This window comes from Gymnoscopelus braueri (assembly GCF_963280865.1).
Source record: "Gymnoscopelus braueri genome assembly, chromosome: 9".
In the NCBI taxonomy this organism is placed as follows: domain Eukaryota; kingdom Metazoa; phylum Chordata; class Actinopteri; order Myctophiformes; family Myctophidae; genus Gymnoscopelus; species Gymnoscopelus braueri.
In genome coordinates, this window is record NC_137610.1 from 32,158,877 (window position 1) to 32,166,525 (window position 7,649).

Genomic DNA, 7,649 nt, shown 5'->3' on the forward strand with positions numbered 1-7,649 from the left:
GTTTCCCCCTTCCCCTGTTTTCATCTGTCTGCCTCTGTTTGTATGGCTGTAGTGTGTGATTGCCTTTGGATGTCGACGTAGACGCTGGTCAGTCAGTCAAAACTGTTACTTTTCAGAAAATTTAAATGTGTTCCAATGGATCCAATGTAGTTATTTAGTCACAAGCTCTTGTTCATTCTTTTCATTGGTTCAATATAGAGAACAAATGCAAATGCATGACTTTTTAAATCACTTGCAAACAAGGCAGATAGAAGGGGGCCTGAGCTGTGGTGTGAATCGGTTATAATATATTTTGAAATTTCACAAAGGCTGACCAGACTCCAAATCGACATCTAAAGGCACTTCACCTGAGCATGTGTATGTGGTATGTGCATGGGCCTGGCTTCCTTCCTGGCACTCCTTCAGTTCCCTCCTGATTGAGGCTCTTTCACCTCACCTGCCCAAGCCCATACATCTGCCTTCCAGCAACAAACCAAGTCAACAGTATATCTACTCCAGTCCTCCACCTACTCATTGCCAGATCGTTGTGTCAACTCAACTACAGTGGTAGTCTTTCGCTCTCAGCCACTCTTTTTAACTGTGTATTTCTGGGTAATTCTTCATGTTGTTGCTTCCTAGTACTTAGCATGTTTCCTTGTGCCTCCAGAATCACTACTGTCTGATCTTCCTGCTTGCCTGCTCGCCTCACCTGCCAACTCCCTGAGCTTATCCATCTAGCCACACTCAGCTCAGCTCTGCCAGCCACCATCCAGCTCAGCCTAGCTCAGCCATCACCCCTCTAGCCTCAACCCTGCTTGTTGCCCTCACTCCCTCTTATGCCTGCGATAAACCCCTTTTATTTTACTGCTTTCCACTCTCTGTGTCTGCATTTAGATCTGCTTTCACTGATCATAACAGTAAATACAGGTGATGCATACCAGATGTTTGAAGTGATTTATTTTATACATTGTGGCGCCGAGGTTAATATATTTCAGAATAAACTATTTTTTCATTAAATGAGGGTTGCCCTACCAGGCATGTTATTGGTTTTTGTTCAATAAGTCAGAGTTACAGTAAATCCATATGCCTGTGATGCAGCGGTAGCTTAATGGTCCTTACACACCGGCGAATATACGCAAAATTCGGACTCGTTCCGAATAATTAAAAGACGCTTTTTCGCTTCGCGAAACTGATGTGGACGCTTGCATTGACTTTATAAGGTTTTTAAAAAAAACATATTTATTCGCATGAAGAATTCGCCCCGGTGTGTAAGGACCTTTACAGTAGGTGGTGCATGGCTTCATCACTGAGCATGCATTAGACTGGAAGGACCAACAAGACTCCTGTAAACCAGATGCTGTGGCTGTACAGTATAGTCATCATCTAGCTGCTAGATGATGTGCTAGATTCTAGCACACTGGTTCTCCACCTATCCTATATCAAAATTGGCTTGATGGAGGACCGGCCGTCCGGACCAGTCATTCTGACTCAGACAAACAAACCCCATACGCCCATATATAGGCAGGACCACGGCCACGTCAATCTGACATAACCATAAACAAACCTGATATGCCCATATATAGGCATATATGGAGAGAGCCGGTTGTCCAGAGCCACAGATCCGACTGCACATAAATGTCATGTGCATATTTGGGACCGACCGATTTCAAACTCTGCTCGCGCAAGAACCATCCTGGATGGCTAAGAGACTTGAGAGAATATCCATTTCGTATAGAACTAGAAAAAAATGTTGTAGTTCATGTTTAAACTTAAATAATATTGGTAAATTCCAAATATTTTATTCATTATTCCGCAGCAACACTGAGCTGGTGTCACGGCACCCTAAGGTGCCAAGGGGCACCCACTTTGAGAAACCCTGCCTTATAGGATGAACCGAGTACACCTGAGAGGAGCCAGTCGGACCGGAGTACTCGGGGAACAGCCACGGAAGCTGCGGAGGTGCCCGGTGCGCCGTGGAAGAGCCAGTCTGGAACCGCGATGGAGCCATTAGGAACGTCTTTGTTCTATATGTAAAGTGTCTTGAGACAACTTGTTGTGATTTGGCACTATAATGAAATTGAATTGAATTCAAAGTCCTACACCAGCTGTTGTCTGGATTTCTCTCATTTCTCTCAGACGCGGCACTCTTGAGAGGCAACAGCAATTAGACGAGAAAATAATGGTTTAAGGAGCTGAGGAAAGTGTAACCGTTTCATACACCATCTGGTTGAGCTGTGGCAGGTACTAGGAGAGCCTAATTATAATAGTACCATGCCAAGGCATGGTACTATTATAATTATCCATACACATATTATGACAGACAACAAGTCCAGATTTACCAGCCATGCCAGCGGCAGTTTATCTAGACAAATAGACTACTAGACAATCCCAGTGATGCCAGGGTAGCCATATTTAAAAGCTATATTAACAGTTCAGCACTTCAGGGTGGCTAGAGCTATCGGTTGGGAAATGGAAGGTTACCGGTTCAATCGCGGTTCGGTCACCGGCTCCGCCTGGGTTATGCTGTAGGCCTATATAAGTGTACCAATGACCACTTTGGCCTCCAGGAGAAACGAGAACAAAAACATACTTCATCGCACAATGGTGTCACTTGCCAAAAACAAACGTATTTTCCATCTAACAATGCATTAAGTATTTACCCTCTGTTCTCCTTTGAGAGAGACTGTACTGACTGTACTGTGGACCCTCTTAAAGTTATTTCAAGTGCAACAACAACTTTTAAGGTAGCTCTCCACCAAACAGACTAGCAGACTAGCAGTCGAATGAAGTTCCTGACTGGCAGTCGAATGAAGTCGGGAGATCAGTCGGTTGAAAGGTAGTGTGAAAAAAATGTCCTGAATTCACCTGAGAGCCGACAACCGACAGACGGCTACTATGGTGCTAAAAATAGCCTATGGCTTGATGTCTTTTTCAACAACAAGCCCGCTGCTATCCGACGGTCAAATGGTAGCCTGATTCAGTCAAATTATTATGACAGAGGTGGGTGGAAAATACGAGTGGAGGCTCTGTTAACCATCCTATTTTGGGCATGTTATTATAGGCGAAAGTTAAAAGAATCCTATTTTGGGCATGTTATTATAGGCGAAAGTTAAAAGAAGAGAAAATCGCGCAAATAGACGATCTACAAGCTCACAACAGGTTGCACCGTGGAGTGTTGTGAGCTTGTAGATCGGCTATTTTTGCCAAACGGCACCATTGCACAATGAAGTATAAAGTAGGGATTATGTGTTTAAGGGTTTAAAGAAGATCTCTGCGTGTCATACTTCGTTAGAATCAAAGAGCCAGAAAGCTTGGACTGGCTGCCAAAAGGCGCCCAGTTAAAGCTCCTTCAAGTCCCTCACCATGCTCCACAGACTACCAGAGTGAGTGCCAACAGTGTATGTCAGAGCACCAATAAATGTAAGCGACAGGACCCAAGTGCACACGCACAAAATTAGATAGACAAGGCAGGTGAGATGAGGCAGAAATGGATGCAAGCAGACAGACATAATATTAAATTATTAAATAGCCACCCCCCCCCCCCCCCCCCCCCACACACACACACACACACACACACACACACACACACACACACACACACACACACACACACACACACACACACACACACACACACACACACACACACACACACACACACACACACACCTTAATAGTCTCTAGCTGTACAACCAAAACAAAACCATGCATGGATAATTGGAGGTTCTGAATTTAAGATGACAAGTCTTGAAAGCATCCGAAGCAAATCAAATATTCCATATTCTTTTGGGACAAACACGTGAGCGGCAGTTCGTGACACTGAGAAATATCAGTTATTCATTTCATAACAACTTGCTCAACCTGCCAGTTCACTGAGGTAGCAAATGTGTAATTGCAATCTCAAACACTGCATGTAAATGTAAATACTGCAATAAAATGCCCTCAGCTCCCTCAAATGATCCTTAAGTAATTTGTCGGCCGGCATTATCAGAAAACACCTGCTGCATCCTGTTCATGCACCAATGAATTCATTAATAGCCTACTGTAATTGACTTATGGTTGAAAGACCTTTTGTGGTGCTACAGTATAATGTAGGAGACTCCTGATTTATAGTTGCGTGTTCTCACACCAAAAACAGCAGATCTACAAGCTCACAATGTGAGACACAGTGAGCAAACAATTACATGAGAATCAACAGAGCAACAAGAGAAATAAGAATAATAAAAGGTTCATAAAACTTAATGAATCACCTGAAATCCATCTTGACAGCAGTAGGCCTACTACAAATCTTTTACTTTGGCATCACAAAAAAATGCTTTTCAATTTGGGCATTATCATTTTAGGGCCACAATTCACATAAAGATATCCATGCCTATGAGGCAGGCCCTCAACTGAAACATGTGACATCTACTGGACACATCTGACAAACCTTTGGTCCATTTGCTGTCCTTGCATAGAATATGGTGGGTAGAAAGACAGCAGGAAATAAACGATTCAAAAAATGCCCTTTTCCTTAGGTGGCAGATGTGTGAGGACCATGTGTACCCCAAGACACCTTCCTAACTGGGGCCACTCTCTAGAGCATATACTGTAAACTAACAGTAAAGTGGAAAAAAGATGTTCAATACGTTTATTCAGCAGCCGGATAGAGCACCAAGGCATCACACGTTTCTTGAAATTGTTGGGCTGGTTAATTTTCTCTCTAAAGTCAAAAGCATTCTAATTGCCAGGTCAAAGCAGATAGCAGCTGGATGCAAATAACAAGAGGTAAAGTCCGAATATTCTGAGGTTTTAGATGCATGTTATGAATCATTAGTGGCCTACATTCTATACAGTGAAGATAAACTTCACTGTAGTGCTTGGATCTCTCCTCTTTTTCAAGTTTTGGTTCTTAACTTTTATCTCCATTGAGCACCTGGCTGGTTGATCTCTCTCCCTCTCAAGTAAAACTTCTGTTGGCATTTCTTATCTAGTGCTGTTGTAAAAATGATGAAATTCCATAACTGTCATTTGGATGAGAGAGCTTACCTAGAGCTGATGAAATCAGGTGTTCGGTGTGATACACTGCTTAGTTCATACTTGAGGCTCAATTTCTGGAGGTCATGCTGCTTTCACATGTATGGGGTAAAAAGAAGAAATGGATACAAATTGCATGCTCTACTTCAGGGGTGCCCAAAAGGTAGATCGCGATCTACCAGTAAATCACAAAGGCTATGAAGGTAGAACACATAAGATGCCCCTAAAAATGACTATTAAAATATTTAAAAAATATGTATAAACAAAAATGACATAATCTCTCCCCTTTTGGGCATCTGCCGCTTGAATTAAGGTGACTTGATTGATTAACATCAAGAAGTCAGCTCCCTTAACGGCTTCTATATGCAAACCCCCAATGCAACGCTTTTGTTTTCAAGTGTTGCACACAAACGTCAGTACCATACAAAGTTATATAAAAACGTGAGAGGCAAAGAACCCTACTGTACCACTTCCATACAGAATGGAAGACTTTTTTCCCCCCACTATTTCCCATTCCTAGTGCGTTTGTCTTATATGTAACGCCAGCGCCGCTATTCCAAAGCCCCCCAGGAACATTTTTGAAAGTATTTTCAGCAATGGGATTGGTAGTTCTGAAGTCAAAAGAGTGTGGGCACCCCACTTCTAAATACATCCACTATTTCTCAAACAATCCTTACATTTCCAGTCACTGATGACCCTATTACTTAGTTTAATCTTTACCCATGTTGCAATTAATTAATCACTTGCGCTGTGATTTTCTTTCCAGAAAATCTATCAATCAAATCCACCCTTTTCTCTTCTAATAAATAGGTGTTTTTGTAACTGGCGATTGTTTTGCCTGGTTGCCCAGAGGAATCATTTTGTAATCTGTCATCTTAAAGGCATACAAGAAAGAAGACTTAATTGCATCTTCTGTGTGCCTCTCGTGAACACTTGCGCTTCAGGTTAGTGAAATAATTAAACACACACACACACACACACACACACACACACACACACACACACACACACACACACACACACACACACACACACACACACACACACACACACACACACACACACACACACACACACACACACACACACACACACACACACACACACACACACACACACACACACACACACACACACTTTCTCCCAGTGTGTTTCTCCCAGTGTGTGTGCAGCTTGCAATTTGAGCTTTTCTATTTCTGCACCCAGCAGGGGAGCGTAGATTGTGCTCAGAGAAAAGTGGTGGGGGTAGCTTTCTTTCTAAAAGCCACATCAAAGCACAAAACCATAGCAAAATCCTGGGTTTCCGACAGAATGACTGGTGATGAAAGTGTTCAGAAATGACATTTTATAATGCTACAGTATGTAGCAATCCCAAATGGCTCCAATACGCCCACTTCTTTCAGATGAGCCTTTTTCTTATGCTGGGACACCTGTGTCTAGTTTAAAGCTCAGGGGAGAATGGATTGTCTGTCAGGGGCACCATTATTGACAGAGCATCTGTGAGAGACCATCCATACACACACACACACACACACACACACGCACACACACACGTGTTAGCGTCATGTCCAAGGGGTGTACTTGTACATCAAGCAGTCTCCTCACCCATGGGCCACATGGGAACAGTTGGTTCACAAGGGTACTTACTTACACATCCAGTTTTTCTTTAATGATAACATGCAATGCTGCAGCACACAAACCTTTACTAAAGGGCTATCAGTGGAGCCATAGTTGTTGGGGGAGGGTTTGGATTTAATTTCCTCACCTATATCTGCTTAACCATTCCATGATTCAAACTGTGGTTTTACAACCACAAACACTATTGCCTCAAGGGTGCCTAAGACCATGGGTAGTCTCTTGAGACAGACAGTTAGCTCACACTATATACAAATGCTTCCGCGTACAACGGAAGCGCTGAAAGAGTGCAAGCGGATGTTCGATTCCCCCCGCAATTCCGTTTAGTCTTAGCAGTCGCGTAAATTTGTCCTACTGTAAATCTAATTTGTCGAAGCATATATCTAGCTTCCTGCTTAGCAGAAAAGGAAATTCAAAAAGATATTTTTTCTTGAACGGAAACGCACCGCATCTGTAAGCGCTTTCAGTGGGCGTAGTTACAGACTTGATGTAACATTCAAAGATTGTGGAATAGTTGTCTGGCTTGAGAGACTAAGGCAAAGCAGACACTTTCACAGCAACAGTAAATACTGTACCAAGAAGTTCTATCCAACAAGGACAATCAGGTGAAGATGAATACCCTCTTAGGAGTCATTGGAACAGTATCGATCAAACTAATCTACTGAATAAATCTTCTTTCAACAGCTCTTTTATTGGGAACTATAAATTCACTGCCTGGGAACTATAGATTTATAATGGTGACTTTGTAAAAGGATCGATCTAAAGGAGCTGTCAAGACTTAATCAGGCTTTTTAGATGATATGTTTTTCAAAATCACTTCCTCGGTTTATCAACTCTTGACATGAGGCTCAGTAGGTGAACATATTCTAATAAACCAAATGTTTTATTTAACCACGTATCCTATATCATGACATAACTACATGTCCAACAAACCAAACTAATCGGTTGAGAATTCAGCAAGCTATGATTATTTTAATTGTGGAGAGACCTCCTGCTTCAATAGACATACATGGGTCATC